The 19,867-nt window shown below is 49.3% G+C and overlaps 1 protein-coding gene across 11 annotated transcripts in view; it reads right to left on the reverse strand.

The window, feature by feature from the left end:
• Positions 1-19,867, reverse strand: part of PIK3CD (phosphatidylinositol-4,5-bisphosphate 3-kinase catalytic subunit delta) — a 54,130-nt gene that overhangs the window by 19,682 nt on the left and 14,581 nt on the right. For 7 of the 11 annotated variants that reach the window (XM_077891292.1, XM_077891291.1, XM_077891289.1 and 4 more), the window contains exon 2: positions 9,525-9,643. The exons of 1 other annotated variant lie outside the window; for it this stretch is intronic. The gene's annotated coding sequence lies outside the window, so the exon portion shown is untranslated. Of the gene's footprint in view, positions 1-9,524; positions 9,644-11,415; positions 11,563-19,867 lie in introns of those variants that run through there. 3 more of the 11 variants (XM_077891283.1, XM_077891285.1, XM_077891284.1) reach the window with 3 other exon arrangements.

The following is a 19,867-nucleotide window of genomic DNA, read 5'->3' on the forward strand; positions in this document are numbered from 1 at the left end:
GGACGCTGGAGCAGAGGACCAGAGTGCACCAGTCGTGTCCAGAGCAGATGGAAGGCAGGCCACTAGAGCATGTGAGGAGGGCAGGGCGGGGAGGGCATGGGGTGAGATGAGTTGAGAAAGTCAGCAGGTGCCAAGTCCGGAGCCTTTACAGGGGAGACGCCTGGGTGTCACTCCAAGAGTGGTGTGGGCAGTCTTAGCACAGGAGCCACAGGATCTACCTTGTATCCAAAATGAAGCCCCTGGCTCAGTGTGAAGCTCAGAGAGGAGCAAGCACATGGGGAGTGGTGGCAGGGGGTTCATGCCCCTGGTGATGAGAAAGGCAGGGAATCAAGATACATTAGGAGCTTGGTGGATGAGACAGGACGTTCTGGGGGAGGATGTAAGGATGACAGCCAGTATGGCTGGGAAGACTGGAAGGCTGGTGGAAATACACTGAGATGGGGAAATACAAGGGAGAAACAGATCTGGAGGCAACAAAATGGCAAGAGGTCCATTTCAGACATGGTGAATCTGAGCTGCTTAAGTGAGCATCCCCGTGAAGAGAGCCAGGGAGTGGTCCCTAGCGTGGAGCTTAGAGGAGAGGTCTTTGGGGTTCCCAAGGTATAATTTGGGGTCAGGAGGCTACCTCCAGAGACACGTGAGCTGGCCTGGAGACAGAGGGTATGTGAGGGCCAGGACCCCCTGGAGGCACCAGAGTGGCGTCAACCAAAGATGAACCATGAGCAATCCTTCCTTGCTTGCTGAGTCAGCCAGACTCTCGAGGCAGACTTTCCTGTCTGTCCTCCTCTGAATCATGAATAAAATATCAGACATTGGACAAGAAGGAGCACCATTCCTTCCTTTCGCCTTCCCACTTCTGGCCAGCCCAATCCACGGCACAGCTGTGTGATGGCAGGGCGTTCCCAGCTGGGGGTCTCAGGCCCAGGAGCCACCATCCCTCTGCCAGCTGCTCTGAGATATGCCCAGTTAGACACACCTTCTCTGGGCCAAGGTCGAGGCACAGTTTCTCCTGCTGCCAATGTCTGAGTCCTGAGCCGCCAGCAGAGGAGTTTCTCCCAAGATTTCGTAAGAGCATGTGTGCTGCCATCACCCTTCCCTGTTTCAAGGGCCTTATTTTCTTCTTCTTTTTTTAAAACTGAAGTTGATTTTTATTTGGGGGGGGGGGGAAGAGGGGCAGAGAAAGGGAGAGAATCGCAAGCAGGCTTCATGCCCAGCGTGAAGCCCGATGCAGAGTTCCATCTCAGGACCCTGACATCATACCTGCGCCGAAATCAAGAGATGGATGTTTAACTGGCTGAGCCATCCAGGCGCCCCTAGGTCCCTAATTTATTTCTAAGAGAGGAGGGCAAGCAAGGGATATAGCATCCCAAAGTTTGCTCCAGACTGGGAAAGAGGTGGCAACCCATGTGCTAGTCCCCCTGGGCTGGTGGCCTGTGCCAAGCCCGGGACTCCTGAAGCGTCCCTCTCATTTCTTTTGAAGTTTTACAATGTTAGGGCTGTGAGCTAGGGTCTGTTTCCTGAGTCTGTTAGGGTTCCACGGATCTTTCTAGTGGCTATCACAAATGTGGCTGACACTCTGAGTAGAAGTCACTGCCCAGCATTTGTCGATGTAAAGACAGGCTTTTTGGTGCTAGAATCACATGCCCTGGGGAACAGCTTCCCAAGGGAACACATGAGTCACTCTCAGCTGGCTCTGAGCAGGGGACAGGCAGCAGGGAGAAGGGAAGTTGTATCCTGCTTATCTGAGCAATAAACATCCTCCTCCCTAGGGGCGCCCTGGGCAAGACATGCCACGTACCTTCTCATGTTACTCTAGATTCACATGTTATTCTAGAGCAAGAGTCTAAAGGCCCCTCGAGGTCAGGGCTAGGAATCTGTCCATAGAGAGAGATGCTCCTGTTAACTCTAGGGCAAAACATCTGTTCAAAACCTGGGTTTCCGAGCCAAGAGTTACCACCCAAATAGCTCAAGAGGAGTCTCAGAAACGTCTCCAAGGTGGTTACACATATTGTCCAATATCTACCATCAACCCAGGCTGGGAGGAACCAAGACCAGTACCCACTCTGACAAGGGACAGGCTTTCTGCACCATGCCGAACAGAGCAGAGTCCAGTTAGGCCTCCTGACCTGGGCTGGATTTCAGGTATTTTCAGCCTCAAACAGTCCTTCTAATGAGTGCTCTGTTGCCCAGACTCTCTTCCGTGGAGAATGAAGCAGATGCTTTTCCTGTTGCCTAACTTATGTGGAAAGTGGATGCACATGGGCACTTCATAGCTAAATTCCAAAGGTGCTTTACCCAGAGGCTCCACTTCCCAGCAGAGCTCCTGGATGTTTGCCTTAAAGGAGCTTTCTAGAAACCACCTCTTGCTCTGGCATCCAGGGACAAGCCCAGCGATCACTCAATAACCACATCCTCCCAGAGACCCTCAGGAAAAAGGACATAATGGGCCCCCCCTGCAGCCCAAGAGGCTGCAGGCTATAAGTCCTGTTCATTCATTCATGCAGCAAATATCTATTTGAGCATCAGGGAATGTGCCCATCAGGGAATGGGACAGGCACCATCCCTGATTCTACGGAGTTTTTAGTCTAACAGGAGAAAATCAAAAAAAAAGAAAAAAGGAAAATGAATAAACAAGAGGACTTCAGATAAGAAAAGAGTTGTAATGAAATAAAAGGGGCTTGCAGGGAGGGAGGATATCCTTTGGATGGCAGGTCAGGGGAGGGTGCTCAAGTGAGGTATATTGGAGTTGAGGCCCAAAGGAAGATCAGGCAACGATCCATGAAATAGGGTTCACTGGACCAGGAAGTGCAAAGGCCCTGAGGCAGGAGATCAGGTAAACTGGAGTTAAGAACCCAGAGGGGAGATGACTGGGAGAAGCAGTGAGGCCGATCTTATTTTATTTATTTAAGATTTTATTTATTTATTCATGAGAGACACACAGAGAGAGGCAGAGACACAAGCGGAGGGAGAAGCAGGCTCCATGCAGGGAGCCGGAAGTGGGACTTTATCCGGGGTCTCCAGGATCACACCCTGGGCTGAAGGCGGTGCTAAACCACTGAGCCACTGGGCTGCCCAAAGAACCAGGTTTTATTATCAGTGCATTGGGAAGCCACTCGAGGGTTTTAAGCAGATTAATATGGCCTGACTTTATGCTCTACAAAAATTCCTTCAGCTGTGCTGAGGAAAATGGAAGTGAGGGAGGCAAGAATGAGGTGGGAAAGGAATTAGGCCAAGACCCCAGGCAAGAGTTGGCAGGGCAAGATGAATGAGGGAAAACATGGGCCCTACCTGCCACAAAATGCCCCAATCTTCTGCTCTTACCAGCTGAGGAGAAGGGATTCCAGCACCCCCACCTTGAAACCTTCTGTGTATAAGAACTTTCTTGACAAAGAACTGAAGCCATAGACCAGATAGAAAACAGACTGGCACAAGGTCCCCCTAACAGGTACAATTTTAGGATGGGTGAGCTGTTCTCCCAAAAAACAGAACTTTTCATAAGAACCACTTCAGTGTGTCTCCCCTGGAGACCCAGCATCCTCTGTCCCTGGTGGCCACCAGAGTTTGTAGGGCAGAGTCTCTGCAGCACAGCAAAAGCACGTCAGCCACAGCAAAAAGGAGACCTTTGCAATCCAAGTGGCACATTGTAAAGCTACTGTACAGTGGGATCAGTTGGAGGAGGAACCTGTATCCAAAACAGGAATGGGAGGGAAATCTCCATAAGCAAGAGGCCAGCCAAGCAAGACATCTCCAAAACCATGCCCAGGATTAGGAAGGCCTTGCCTGGAGGGTGGTCTGACACCCCAAGCTCCAGCGACAGGAGAAAAAGGGGTGGGAGGAGTGAAGGCCGAGAATTGATGAAATAACAAAGTGATGTAAAATCGTGCAAAAGGTGTCCCAATGTCTGCTTGACAGGTACGCTAAGGACATGAGCTGCCTTACTCCTTGTCTATCTGCTTCTGCCTCCCTCTGTTCTTTGTTTCTTCCCTTCTTCTTTTGACTCCCATTTTAAATGTGCCTCCCTTGAAGCCATATTAGTTAATAGAGCAATATCTTTTATTTTGAATATTTAAGAATGAAAAAAAAAATTGCCAATGGAGGAAAACCGAATAGACATGGAAGAATGAAAAGCAAAGGTCTCTGGAAATTTCCTTCTATAAAAAGGGAGACTCCTGATTTCTTCTGTTGTTATCAGAAAAGTGAGCCAACTATCCTATCAAAAAAATTCTATCCCAGCTATCTCCTATGATGTTCAGTTCATGGCCCATTGAAGGCCACGGGCCTGGCACTATGCATCAAAATCAAGAGAAAGATCCATGATCTCAGGTCTGGTAATTTGGGGAATTGTCCTAAGGAAGCAATTCAAAGGAGGGGAAAAAAAGCTATATGTATAAAGATACTCATTTGTGGTATTGCTCGTGAAAGTGGAAAACCAAAAATAATAGAAAAAGTATGATAATTAATAGGAGTGAATACAGTCATTAAAATGACACCTGTGTACACAGCACAGCACTGCAAATATCCCCCACATTAAATGAAACAAAAAAATGCACATCCATTTGCCATGGCAACATCTGTCTGTGGACAAAACATTTCAGAAAGCATAGAGAAAATGAAAACAGCTATCATATGGGTGGATATGAATGTTAAAATAATTACTTCAAAATTTTGTTATCTATGAAAGTTACACAAGCACAGGATTTTAAAAATTAATTAAAGCTAAAATGTTTGCAGGAAATAAAGCAGCAGCCTCCTGCTCTGCACATCCAAACCTACCACCCGTGACTACAGTTGTTTCTTTGGGTTTTTATCTCTATATTTCTAAATAATCGATTTATATGGATATTTCTCAATTTTCAACCTTTAACTTCTTATCTTAGAAGATGACATTGTGCTTTCCTGCTCACACACACACACACACAGATACACATATCCTCTCCTCCATCTTCTTATGATAATTTCTTGTTAATCAAACTTGAGTGCTTACATTATTATGACTACATAAATACTGTTCAAAACCAAACCACATAGTATACTATGGTTTTATTTCCTCTCTTGTTCAATTTTTTGTTATTTCTATAGTTGATAGCTGCCTCACTTATAATTTGCTTCATTTTCTATGTACAAACATTTTTTTGTTTTCTGTGTACAATTATATAATTCTTCTCTAAACTAACAGAACTATAAAACTTTTAAAAATATGGTAAATTAAAAAAAATGGTAAATATGTCGGATAATCCATGAGCTTCATTTTTTTTCTTGGAGATATTCCTCCTGGGGCCCTCAGCCATATTGCTCCAAATTTGCCTAGTTGATCTCTAGATGAGCTGTGCAGCTATACTGTACAGCTGGAACTTTGCTTCACCATTATTATGGGAATTCTCACCAATCTCTCTACCTTCAAGGTTCTTGGTTGCAAGTAAAGAAGCCAACTCCCACTGATTAAGCAGAACAGGTGCTGACAAATTATCTGATTTGTGAGGAGTTTCACAGTTCTGTTGGAGAGTTTGAGGAAAAATTAGTGATTAGTACATTGCAAACATAGCAAATAAAAAGATGAGGTGCTTATCAACCCAGGAAAAACAAGTTGAACAAAAAAAGAAATATAACTAGTACCCTGGATTCCATAATGCATGTCTGATGGCAAAATTGCCTCTATTGCCACTGAATACTGATGGCCAGTTTGTTCCTCTGCCACTTCTGAGCCAAGAAGCTGATCTTGAGGAGCCCCTCATTGTTGCCACCACCATAACCACAGATACAGCACATGCATCGTCCATCTCCTCTGTCAAAATACAGTGGGTGCATCTCATCAGTGGAGTCTAGGTCACAGGTCCTAGCTACAGGGAAAGCTTGGAAGTAAGTCCTTTGCCGTTCCCATGGTGAGGTAAGTGTTTGTTTGTTTTTTCTCCAAACTCAAAGTAAGATAACAGCTGAAATACTGAAAGCCATTTGGAAGCTGAACCAAATGAAAACAAAAGACAATTACATATTGTATCATTCGTTCCTCTTTCTTAGTTTACACTCATTTTAGTACAGCACAATCTCCACTAGTTTCCTTGAATAGTGATACAAAGGTATGTGTGTATGCATGCATGTGCACACACATAGCTTTGGAAAATCCACATTTACAAAGGTGCCTTTATCCTATTATTTTGCTTGAATGATAATTACAGAATTCTTGCTCAGGAATTAATTTCCCTTGGAAATTTGAAAGAGTTGCTCCACTGTCTTGTAGCTTCTGGTATTGCTTTTGTAAAGTCCAGAGCCATTCTTTTATCTGATCTTCTAGATGTGGTCTCTTTTCTCTTTGTTGGCTTGTAGAAATTTCTACCTCTGAAGTTTTCAAAGTTCATGATGATGTCCTTTAGTACATACTTTACTTTTATGTAGTATGTCTTTTATTATTCATTGTTGAGTACTACTCAGAGACTCTTCAGTTCTAGAATTTTTTTTACTACAGTTTGATAATTTCCCTTTCTTCATTTTTCTCTTTGTCTTGAGTTTCTATGAGGTGGATATTGGGCATCTTGAACTGATTCTCCAGTTTTCTTATATTTTATTTTCTATTTTCCATCTTTTTGTTCTACTTTCTAGAAATTTACTTTTCAATCTCCAGCTCTATTCTATTGAAATGTTTGCTTTTACTATTAGTTTTTTGTTTTATTTTGTTTTGTTTTGTTTTTTAAGATTTTATTCTTAAGTAATCTCTATACCTACCATGGGGCTCAAACTCACAACCCTGAGATCATGAGTCACATGTTCTACCAACTGAGCCAACCAGGCACCTCTACTACCCCAGCTTTTATATCTAAGAGCTTATTGTTTTATGAATATTCCCATTTATAAACAACTATGTTTATGACTTCTGACTCCCTTTTTTCTGTTTGTTTGGGTCTTTGTCTTTCATGCTAGAGGCTTCACTCTATGTGGGATGACCCATAGCTGCCCATTCAAATTTAAGACAGAGGCACTAAAAGCTGTTTGTGCACAGGAAAGTCCAGTCGCCTGGCAGACATCACTGTGAAATGATAAGGTAGCAAGCTAGCTTTCCAAGAGAGTCCCCTCATTGTCAGTATTTGAGGGTCACCTTTTCTTATGAGGTCCATTTCCTTAGAGAGAAGTTTCTCAAGGGCCTAATCAGAGAGGGGTATAAACTAGGCTGCCATGTTCTGGGATCCAACCAGGAAAGGATCTTACTGTTCAGTATACCAATTTTCACTGACTCCTTCTGTTCTCAGTAGTGTGCCTCTTGCCCTCAGCTGGTCCCCACACCACCTCCTTCCACCCTCGGCTGGGCCTGAGCTGCTCCAGGTCAGGAATACCTCTGGGAAAACAGGCATCTTCTGCTGGGCTAGAGGAGAGAGTCACCTGATCATGTGGGCTGAGAGAGAGGTTGGTTGTTCCAACACATACCTCTGATCAATCTTCCTGCTTCCAGTCCACCCTGCACTCTATCATCAGAAACACTTTAGCTCCCACTCTTGAGCCTTTGGTGGCTCCTTGAATACACCAGTCTGCCTCCACCATGGCACAGGACAGTCAAGATTCTAAGCTTTGCATCTCTTTCACCAACCTATTTTCTGCCTCTCAATGTGTTTGCTTCACTGCTCCTCCTCAATCATTTCTTTGTCTGTTTCCTTAAGGATGCACTCCTTTTTTATTCTTTTACTCTCATTTTAGTGAGCTTTTGAAACAGATCCAGGATAAACCTATGCATTCCATTGGCTAGGTTTTCACGGAAGTTCATAATAATATTTAACAATACATCATAATCAAGTTTCTAAAGACAGACACAGGGCAGCCCGGGTGGCTCAGCAGTTTAGCGCCGCCTGCAGCCCAGGGCGTGATCCTGGAGACTTGGGATGGAGTCCCACATCGGGTTTCCTGCATGGAGCCTGCTTCTTTCTCCCTCTGCCTGTGTCTCTGCCTCGCTCTCTCTGTGCGTCTCTTATGAATAAATAAATAAAATCTTAGAAAAAAAATAAAGACAGACACATAGAAGGCTTTCTGGGGGATCTGGGGGAGGAAGTTACTCCTATCAAGGAAACAGTGGTTCTTTGGGGGGTGGGGGGGGAGGTAGGTTATGCTAATTGATTTTGCAAATTTTCAACAGTAAGTAGGTATTTTTTAATAAATGAAAAAGCATCATGGTTAAAAATTATTAAAAGGCATCTGCTGAAACAAGAATCAAGATATTGTTGGGGTGCCCAGGCAGCTCAGTTGGTTAAGTGTCTGACTCTTGGTTTTGGCTCAGGTCATGATCTCAGGATTGTAAAATGGATCTGCATCAGGCTCTGTGCTCACATGGAGTCTGCTTGGGATTCTCTCTCTTCCTCTCCCTCTGCCCTTCCCCCTGTGTTCTTTCTTTCTCTCTCTCTCTCTCTCAAATAAATCAATCAATCTCAGAAAAAAAATATTGTAAATAGGTGTGTAAACAGGTGTATAGAAGAAACTCTAATCCCCCAACAGAGGTCTACACAATCCATGGCTTTTTACTATGTTCCAGGGGGTCCTGGGGTTCCACAGAAGCAGTCCCAAGGTCTTCAAAGGGTGGCAGAACTGAAATAGAGCACTGAGTGGAAGTCCTAAGCCAGTCTCTGCTTGTCCCACAGGGTACTCTGTTTTTATCGACTCTATAGGTCAACATTATGCTTTTAATATCTTGATCTTTTTAAAGAAAGCCACACTAACAGAGAAGTTTGGATAGTACTGATGAAAATCCAGAGAAAATGAGTCTGGAGTGGGGCCAGGGGGAAGCTTCCAAGGGATGACACCATGCTGTAACCCTGTGCTCCTTCCCATCAGAAATGACAGTAGCTGCTCAAGCATCCAGGAAAAGAGGAATTTACTGTGCAGCCAGACATACCTATGTACCCACAGGGCTTGCAAATAGGACTGTGGCCTGCCAATCTGGGAGCCTGCTAACCATACCCAGCTAGCCCCAGACACCAAAGCCAATGCTCAATGTCAGTCTCTGGCCTCAGTTTCTTCATTTGCACAATGAAAAGACTGCATTCATCTCCCAGCAAATGTCCTAGAAGTTCCAAGGAGCATTGTCTTACTGATACGGTGACTGCCAACTCTCTGGGGAAACAGTGTCCCTACCTAAGGACTCTTTGAGAACCAATACCAAGTTACAAGAATTCAATTCACTTCCTCTGGAAGAATGTTTTCATTTTTCTTTCCCCAAATGGGCCAGCCCAACTCTACCATGACTGAAGCAAGTCAAATAGCTTAATAATGAGCTCCAGGGCTCCTGGGAGCAGAGCCCCCCTTCCTTTCACAGACAGCAGCATCCCTCTCTTGGGCAGCTGGCCGAGGTCTGGTTCACTTCCCTTTGTTGGCTCATAGCACACATCTGGGTCATTCTCTTCCTTTGCGTGATCTAGTTCTAGATCGGAAGCTAGAGAGAGCTTCTCCTTTGGCTGGCTGGTCAGGGAAGGCAGAGTCTGTTCAAATTCTTAAGCTATCTACAAAATGACATCTCTTCTTCCCCACACACTTCTCTCCTTCAGCCAACCTACCTCTCTGGAATGGTCCAAGAAAGAAAAGCAGCAAAGGCCCCTCTGTCTGGCAGATCAGAGATGCTTTGGAATCAATGAGCACCATTCCGCCCCTGCCTGACTCTGAGCTCCTTATCTGTCTGGGGGGAAAAAAAAAGAAAGAAAGAAAGAATGAATTAATTAATGAACGGATGACATTTTTAAAAGAGAAAGTCTCACAAACCTTCTAAGCATTCCCTCACAGGGTTTTAGCTTGAAAGCAACTGTTTCACCTAGGCTCCCATTTTGCAAACCAATCACATTCTGCTTGATGGGCCTTTCCCACCACCTGTGTCAATGCCACCCCAGCCCCTTTGATGGCACTGAAGCAAACCATCGGAGCATTTCCAGGACCTGAAGCAAGATCATAAGATGACTTACATCATTTTTAGAGTTATTCATTGGTTTTGTGTGTCAAGCCTGGGTTCAAGTTCCATTCAATGGATGCAAAAAGCAGATTCCTGCACTTGAGGTCCCTACTCAAGTACTAAATTGTATCATACAGGGAGGCTCATCCCTGCTTGCTGGAGATGAAAAGGATGGGTGTGTGGGGAGAGGCCTGTCCACTCACTGCATTGGTGGTGTTTCTCTCCCCCGCTGTCAGCCACTCCTGCAAATAATCTGACCCCAGAGACAGGAAGACACCTGAGCTCCGGAAGCCCAGCCGGCTGGATTCTAAGAGCAGGACTTGCCAATTTCTCCAACCCAGAGCTAAGGCCACAGCTACCTCCACAGCAGGGAGACTCCTGCCTGGAACCCACTGGGCAAGGCTAGGGGGGCTTGAGGAACAGGAAACTTAAATCATTTGCTTCTCCACAGCAAAAAGCCCATGCTGGGAAGCCATTGGAAAAGGTGTCCATTCCAAGGATCCACTTCCAGAACCAAGCTAGAATTCTCACTGCTGAGAGCCTAATCCCTGGAAGGACACCCCATGGAGCCTGCTGCAGGAGCCCAGGAACAGGACCCTGGATGGTCTCTTCATTGGGCATCCAGGGGAAGATAGCCAGGACTTCCTAAGAGAAGTCAGAGGTCAGCGCCAGGGGCTAATGAAGAAATAACTTCCATCGCTGACCAAGGAGTTAAGAGGACAAACCCCAGCAATTCAGTCACAGGGAAATAAGGCATGGTTATAGAGAAAGCACTTGCAAAAGGAGGAAAGACAAAGCAGAATGCACGATGGAGATGGAGCCGAGGGAAGGAAGAGTTAGGGAAGGCAAGAAGGAATTCGTCCTCAGGAATTCAGGTCAGGAAACAGGGAGCTGGAGCAGAATTCACCAGAGGGCGGCCAAGGAGGAGGCTCTTCCCGGAGGAAGATGCGTCTTCTGCTCCGGCCCTCACGCTGCCCAGGACCTCAGGATCTGGGTCGGCCGCCCTCTAGCCCCTGGGTTCAAGGGCAAAGCTTGGGAAGCAATGCCAGGAATGGGCACAGCGCAGGATGCTCCGTCCCGAATCGGGGACAGGGGGAGGGGAGGATGCGCACGGCAACTGCTGGGTCCCTGACAAGTAAACAGCTTGCTCTGAACAGGCGCGTCCACGTCCAGAGCCCGGCTGAGGGCCCTGCTCATCCCATCAAGGGCGGCAGCGGGACACCCTGGATCCCCGCCCCCCCGGAGGCACAAAAGGGATGCATGGAGAGCAGGAGAGCAGGAGAGCACGAACCAGCCCACACCCGAGCATCACGACGCGAGCGCGACCCCCTGACTCGGCCTCCCCAGCCGGGTCCGGTCCGCCCCGACACGCGCGCGCCTCCCCCAGCCCCCACGTCCCTGGACCCCGACCGCCCCGGGCGGACAAAGCCCTGCGCCGGGCGGGGCGGGGCGTGCGCAGGGGGGCACTGGGACCCCGCAGACGCCCGCACAGGTGGGCTCCGTACCGGGTCGGTGCCGGGGGCGGGGCCCGAGCTCCCTGGAGACGGTTGCCCAGGGGACGCGGCGGGCGGGTCCCGGAGCTACGCGAGCCTCCCGGCGGCGGCGCCGAGCCCGCGGGGGCCTGAGGGCAGGCCCGCGGCGCGGAGCCGGCGAGCCGGGCAGCGGCGGAGGGGCGCGGCCCGGGGCGGGGCCCGGACAGCGGGCCGGCGCGGGCGGGGCCGGGGGCGGGGCCGGGGCGGGCCGCCGAGCGGGGGCGGGGCCAGGGCCCGCCGCGCCGCGGGCACCGTCGGCAAATTCCCGCGGCCCCAGCCAGGCGGAGTGTCTGAGCGCCGAGGACCGCGGGCTGCGCGGCGGCCGCAGCTGCAAATGCTTCCCGACCCCCGCTGCTCAGCCCCGGGCAGGTGGAGCGTGCGCCCGGGGCCGGGAGCCCCCCAGCCGCCGCGGGACCCCGGCAGCGTGCGCACGCTGGCCCTGGGCCCCCTCCCGCCTCGTGACTGGAGAATACAAAGTAGTGTTTGCAAAGGGAGCGAGGGCTGGGGGTCCCCCAAACCGCTCTCCCCTCCCGGGTTCCCGGGGAGTCTCCAGAACCGCCAGGGCACTGGCCCCCCGACACTGGTCCGGAGCCGGGGTCACCCTCGGAACTGGCCATCCGGGCTCTGCGCTCCCATCCAGTGTGCGGGCCGTTCCCCAGCCGCTGGGCCTTCCTTTCCGTCGGGGTTCCCCGCACGGGTCGGATTCAGAAGGTAAATGGGTTTGCCGGGGACCGTCGCTAGTCCCTCCATTCATTACAACGAACTCCCGGCGCGCTGGCGGGCGCTGGTGCAATAACGCAGTGACCCTCTGCCCCGCACTGCACACAGCGCTCCAGGCAACCCAGGCATCCGCCTGCGAGGTGCGTGCTGTTTGCCCTCGGGGTGTCAGTGTGAACCCTGAAGCTCCGAGGGCAAGCAGCTGACCCCTCGAAAGCACACAGGGCCGGGCGCAGAGCTAGCCTCGGAACCGCGTGGTTTGGTGCAGAACTGCTAGGCTTCTTGCCCTGCCGAGTCCCGCGCGGTGGCCCTCAGAATGTTCCTCGGGGTCCAGAGCCCTAGACCTAAAGCTTTGCCACCGTGGAACGCAAGGGAAGGAGGGAGTGTGGGTTCAGAATCCACCCCCTCCCCGGGTGTCCCAGCGGGTGCGGCGGGCGTAGGGATGAGGAAAGTGGTTTGAGGACCACTCTGGTGGTCGTCTCGGCCTGCATCGAGGGTCCAGGTGAGGTGCCGCCCGCAGGGCCCGTCCATTCCGCCCCAGCGTTGCCCGGTGCAGGCGAGGAGGAAAAGGACACAAACAGCTTTAAGCTCCTGGACTCTTGAAGAAGCCTGGGATGACAGGACCCCGCCGCTGCGTTGTGGGGGGTCCCGCCACCCTCGGTGACCCTGGTGTCTCCGCCCCCAGCACCTGGCGACCCTGTCAGGGCTGTGGTCAGCATCCCTGGCATCTCAGGGCAGGAGGGGGCACCCCTCCCCATCCCAGCCCCGTATGTCACAGACATTCACACAAAGCAAACACTCCCATACACATTCAGACACACACACACTCAGGCACAATTACGTAAGCTGACACACGTCAAGTCACACACTCCCTCACATGCACTCAGACACAGATCAATGGCACACACGGATGCACTTTCACCAAGACACACCCCCCCACACACAATTACATAAGCTGACACACGCTGACAAACACTGAGATCAAACACACACCCATCACGCACATTCACACACTAAGCCTCGCTCTGCCACCTACTCGGTGCAGCGTGGCTGTCCACTTGGCAGGTGACATGGGCCTGCGCTGGAGGATCCTGGGCCACTGGATGCAGACTGCCCAGCATGCCACCCGTTCCCCTCCAGGGCTGCACCCGCTGGCTTCTTCTACTTTGCCCTTCACTCCTCCCCCCAGTCTGGGAAGGGGAACCGTGAGGCAGAAGACAGTCTGAAGGAGGTCTGGGTGGTGGAGGACTGGCCTCCAGCTGGGCTGTCCTTGACCCACAGGCAAGGAGTGTGGGGGTGCGGGGGTGGTGTGGGGTGGGGTGGAGGTGTAGTATGAGGATGAGAAATAAGCTGCCAGGAGTCACGGCCCGACCTTGGATAGGCGGACTGAGCTGGGAGTTTTGACAGCCATCCTGGCTGGGGGTCAGTATCCCCAACAACCCCCAACTGGGGAAGAATAACGACTCTACACTGCCGATCCCATCACCATCTCCCCATCGGGGAGAGATTCTCCGTGGGCAGACAGGCTCCTGGGTTCCACTCCCCCATGCACACAGTGGGCGCCCTTCTCCTTAGGGGCCCAGTCCTACAGACTTGCCTTCCTTTCCAGCATGAAAGTCAAGTGCAAAGACAAGGTCCTTATCAGCAGGGGAACCCAATGACATGGCTTGGGGTCCAAACTGGGGGCGTCAGGTACCATCTTCTCTGGAGCCCAGAGGAAAAGTCAGCATTCTTCAAAATGGCAGAAGCCACAAAAAGTCATCCTGCCTGTATTACAACCATGTACTGGAACCACACTAACAAATCCAGAAAGACGCATAATGTAATAATTTGTTTGGGAGAGAATTAAGTGAATTAATACAGGTGAGTGGAAAGCCTCTAGAACAGTGTCGGGTGTGTACAGTAATTGCTCAAAAAGCATTTGCTCTCACTGATGGGAAACATAAAGAGGTGGAGTGCTATGCTCGACGATCAATTGGTGGCAGAGAGGAAAGGAATACCAAAGTGTCTGATTCCTGCCTCATTCAGGGCTCAGGAATGTTAAATCCTTTCTGAAATACAGATGAGGGCATAAATAAATTTGTTTAGTGACTAAATAAGTTTCACCACTCTTAGGAAATCAGAGTAAATAGAGAAATTAGATTCCCGCCCTACTACTTGCTACAGCTAAAAGACTGGATCCTCTTTATAAGTTCCCAAGCATGAGGCAGGAAACCAGAGGAGCCTCTGCTCCCATGCCTGAGAACCCTTGCTTCAATCACCAAGCTCCAGAAGAGGGAAGCTTATCTTAGTCACCACCCCCCCTTCTCTCATGACACTTCCAGGTAACCTCACTGTGAGCAAATGTCAACTTCTCCCAGCTGCCCACCAAAATCCCAAACACCAGCCTTTCACATTTGGCACTCTGCACTGTAGGGGTTTATCACCTCCATCCATGCCACTTTGGGATACTGAATATCTTGAATTAAAGGTATTTGAGAAACAGCAGTGCAAGAAAAACACCCTGAACCTCCTTTGTCCTCCTGAAAACAGGGGATAAATCTTGCTTGTGAAAAGTACCCCTCCCTGTAGGGGGCGAGGTGGGGGGGGTTGGGAGGGTAGAAGGCGGGCTTCTCACCAGAGACCGGAGATTTAGGGCCAAGAAGACCATATAAATACCGTTTTACTGGTGAATGCCATTCACCATTTTACTGCCCAAAGCCCGAACCCCTTTGTCTTGTCAATCTTTCATGAATTTATTGTATCTTTGTCTAAAAAGTATAAAGGTCGGACGCCTGGGTAGCTCAGTGGTTGAGTATCTGCTTTCAGCTCAGGGTGTGATCCTGGGGTCCTGGGATCGAGTCCCCTGAGTAGCCTGCTTCTCCCTCTGCCTGTGTCTCTGCCTCTCTCTGTGTGTCTCTCATGAATAAATAAAGTCTTTTTAAAAATAAAATAAAAAATAGGGATCCCTGGGTGGCGCAGCGGTTTGGCGCCTGCCTTTGGCCCAGGGCGCGATCCTGGAGACCCGGGATCGAGTCCCACGTCGGGCTCCCGGTGCATGGAGCTTGCTTCTCCCTCTGCCTGTGTCTCTGCCTCTCTCTCTCTCTCTGTGACTATCATAAATAAATAAAAAAATTTAAAAAAAATATTAAAAAATAAAATAAAAAATATAAAGTTTCCTGCTCTAGTGACTTCTTTGAATCTCACATTTTTGTGGGGCTCCCATACTTTAGTGATTAAGTTTGTTTTTCTCACGATAATCTGTCTTTTTATCATGGGGTGGAGGGTTCTGAGCCAAGAATCTAGAAGGATAGAGGGGAATTTATTCTCCTGCCCTACAGCATTTTTAAGTGTGATCAGAGAAGATGCAGAGTAGAGTCGAGAACAGGAATGCTCCAGTCAGTAAAAATAAGATGCAACTAACAAGAAAAAAAACCCAGCTAAATGTTTTTAATTCTTTTAGGGAAAACAGGAGGACTCTGGAAAATAATCCTCCTCAAAGGGGAGAGATAGCTTCCCCAGTTATTCATATAATCCCCCCATGGCTTTCTTCCCTTGATCTTTTTACTCTCCAGGCACACAGATGAGGGAGCCTAATTATAGGAGTGTCTGGCCCCTGTTCCCTGCCATCTTCACATATTTCCATTAATCTCTGAGACTCTCACCCCCCAGTTAATTCAAAAAGTGGCTCATCTGTAGTTAAAAAGCAAAGTTAATTAGAATTTGGAGCTTTTTTTCTTTTTTCCTTTAGCCAAGTCTCCAAGCTTAGACAAAAAGTCTGCCTTAATTGAGACTTTCTGAGTTTGTGACCTGGGGTGGACAGGGGAGCAGCAGAGGGAAAAAAAAAAAAAAAAAAAAGATGCTCTTGTTCGCAATGCTCACTCTCCCAAGTGTATACCAAAATCTCTCCTGCTTGCAGGGACTCTCTCGCAGAAGGTAGGAGCAGGAGCCCTGGGGTTAGAGCTGGATTTGGAGGAGTTGCCTAACCACTCCAGAGCGGTTTCCTCATCTGTGAAAGCGGGTGCCGGCACCCCGTGCCCAGCTCGGCCAGCGAGGCAAATGGCAATGGGACAGCATCTGGAAGGGGGCTTCCAGCCAGGACCTCGCAGCGGAGCATCCGGCGACACACTGCATTCTGCAACCGTTTCCTGCAGTCTTAGGTCTGTCCAATTCCAGAATGTGATCCTCATGGGAGGACACCACGTCTTAGACTTCTTTATAGCTTTTATAGAAGAAAAGCTATCCCTTGTTTGTGGAAAAGATCAATTGCGAATCCGTCCTGGGAGAAATCGGAGTAAGGGGGTAAAGGGACCAACAGGGCGTTCATTGTGTGAGTCACACATCAAGGCTCACGGAAGATACCCTGGGGACTCGCGAAACTGATCTGCTAGCCGCTCTGTGGGAAGCTTCTAAGTGTATTTGAGCCTAAAACTGCTTCTCACAACAAATATCCCTACTACTTTAGGGTTTGAGGCTCAGTTTTTTTTTTTTTAATTTTAATTTATTTATGATAGTCACACAGAGAGAGAGGCAGAGACATAGGCAGAGGGAGAAGCAGGCTCCATGCACCGGGAGCCCGACATGGGATTCGATCCCGGGTCTCCAGGATCACGCCCTGCCAAAGGCAGGCGCCAAACCGCTGCGCCACCCAGGGATCCCTGAGGCTCAGTTTTTAATGCATGATACATGCTCATTTTAACAAGACCTGATCTACCCCTCAAGACAGTCTCAAGGGCCATCAGGAAAGGTGTCTCCAGTGACTTCTGTGAGATGGTGCGACCCAGTGCCATGGTGGGGAGTGTCAGACCCACTGGGATGGTCTCATCTACTCAATATCCTTCTGGACAACATGAATGAAAGGAAATCCAAAAGCTGGCTCATCAATTTGATAGGAATGCAAACAGAATTCACAAATACCTGGAAAATTGTCTGTAAAAAATTATCCTACGTGAAGTGGATAAATCTGGTGGCACCAAGTGCAATGTACATAATCACACGCCGCAGGGGCGCCTGGTGACTCAGTCAGTTGAGTGGCTGCCTTCAGCTCAGGTCATAATCTCAGGGCCCTGGGATAGAGCCCCACATTGGGCTCCCTGTTCAGCGGGGAGTCGGCTTCTCCTTCTCCCTCTCTCTGTCTACCTACAGCTCCCCCTGCTTCTGCTCGCGCGGGCTCTCTCTCTCTCCCTCTCTCTCTCTCCTGTCAAATAAATAAATAAATAGGGGAGCCCAGGTGGCTCAGCGGCTTAGCGCCGCCTTCAGCCCAGGGTGTGATCCTGGAGACCTGGGATCGAGTCCCACGTCAGGCTCTCTGCATGGAGTCTGCTTCTCTCTGCCTGTGTCTCTGCCTCTGTGTGTGTGTGTGTGTCTTTCATGAATAAATAAATATTTTAAAAATAATAAATAAATAAATAAATAAATAAATAAATAAATAAATAAATAAAATCTTTTTAAAAATAATAATAATTACACACTACATTCCCTGGTTACAGATACAGGGCAGGGAAAGATAGAAGAGGCCCAAGTGGAGCATGGAACCCACAGAACTCACAGCTGACCCAAGGCTCATTCAGAGGCAGCCTGGGGGGCCTTTTATGAACAAGCGGGCTGGGAGATGACTACTGTCAGAGCCATTGTCCACATGAAACCATATCCAGTTACTTGCTCCTCCTGGTATTCACCCCTCCTTGCAGCTCCCCACCACATTATAGCAGGATGGGTCTGTGTGACCCAAAGAATCTGGCAGTGATGGCAGGTCACCTTCAAGATCTGGCTCACACGGGGATCCCTGGGTGGCTCAGCAGTTTAGCACTGCCTTTGGCCAGGGTGCGATCCTGGAGTCCTGGGATCAAGTCCCACGTCGGGCTCCCAGCATGGAGCCTGCTTCTCCCTCCTCCTGTGTCTCTGCCTCTCTCTCTCTCTCTCTCTCTCTCTCTCTCTGTCTATCATGAATAAGTATATAAATAAATCTTAAAAAAAAAAAAAGATCTGGCTCACAGAAACTATGCAGCTTTAGTCTTCTGCTCCTTGTCTCTCTTCTCTCACTATGAGGTAAACCAGCTGCCATGTTGTAAGGCCACTCAAGCTGCCCCGTGAAGAAGCCCACATGGCGGGGGGTGCGCATGGAGATATCTGGCCATCAGCAGGACAGTCACGGAGATCTGCCAACAAACCAGCTCTAGACACCGGCAGCCCCAGCCGCTTCCAGATTCTGGACCCACAGAAACTGTGAGATGATAATTAGTGTTTGTTGTTTAAGCTGCTAAGTTTTGGGGTAATTTGTTACATGGCAGTAGATAACGAATACACCATCCATGGCTGCTGTGTTCCTTGCTGTGTGGCCAAGCACCTGCTTCCTACAACAGATGCCCCATCAATACTTGTGACAGAGTAATAGATTGGTATAAACCCCTCTACTGTAACTGTATGAGTCAGACGTGTTTCTAAAGAAAAGGCAACAGGCTGAGTGCAAGAAGCTGGCCACAAAAGACCACATCCTGTATGATTTCACTTACACAAAATGTCCAGAATAAGCAAGTCCATAGACATAGAAAGTAGATTCATGGTTGCCTAGGGCTGGGAAGACTGAGAAGTGGAGAGGGAGGGCTAATGGGTATGAGGTTTCTTATTAGAATGATGAAAATGGGGATCCCTGGGTGGCGCAGTGGTTTAGCGCCTGCCTGCAGCCCGGGGTGTGATCCTGGGGACCCGGGATCGAGTCCCACGTCGGGCTCCTGGTGCATGGAGCCTGCTTCTCCCTCTACCTATATCTCTGCCTCTCTCTCTCTCTCTCTCTCTCTGTGTGACTATCATAAATAAATAAACATTTAGAATGATGAAAATGTTCTAAAATCCATTCCGGTGAAAGTGGTACAACTCTGTGAATAATGAAAACCATGGAATTGTGTACATTAAGTGATATAGAAAGCTTGTTTTATTTATTAATTTTTATTTTTAAGATTTTATTTATTTATTCATGAGAGACACAGAGAGAGAGGCAGAGACATAGAGGGAGAAGCAGGCTCCTCACAGGGAGCCCAATGCAGGACTCAATCCCCAGACCCAGGATCACATCCTGAGCTGAAAGCAGATGCTCAACCACTGAGCCACCCATGTGTCCCAAAAGCTTGTTTTATTAAAAAAGGAGGAGGAGGGGCTCAGGCAAGGTCTCAAGTAGGGAGTGATACCTAGGGATGCCCACCATTGACAAGGCTGAGGAAAGGAAGTGGAGGGGTCTCCCCATGCTTGGGGCAGAGACCATGGTGCGAAGGTCACAGGATATAGCTAGCTAATCAATGCCTCGGGTGCCATAGTATGGGATGCTCGGGGCCAGCCACACAAACCCCTGCCCCCGACCTGGCAAAAGGAGGTTTGCCTGCTAATCTGGAAGACCCTGCCTGGGGCCCAACATGCTGAGCCTGGGCATGGTCCTGACTCCCCATCCTCCGTAAATGACGCTACCCACCCATGACGTACGCCCACCTCTCCTAGGCCCTTGCACCTGCCCCAGCCAAGGCTCTTCAACACAGAAGGGAGGGCCACAAAGCCACAGGTTACAAGTGTCCCAAAGGTCAGCTGGCTCCATAAATGAGCTGACCTTACAAGAGAGGGTCACCAAATGATCCAGGTAAGTCAGTCCTTGCTGAAAGCACCCCCAAAAGGAGCAGTGAATTTAAGACAAAAGAAAAGATTTAGGGGCAGCCCCGGTGGCGCAGCAGTTTAGTGCCGCCTG

The sequence above is a fragment of the Canis aureus genome, chromosome 3 (genome assembly GCF_053574225.1).
Source record: "Canis aureus isolate CA01 chromosome 3, VMU_Caureus_v.1.0, whole genome shotgun sequence".
NCBI lineage: Eukaryota > Metazoa > Chordata > Mammalia > Carnivora > Canidae > Canis > Canis aureus.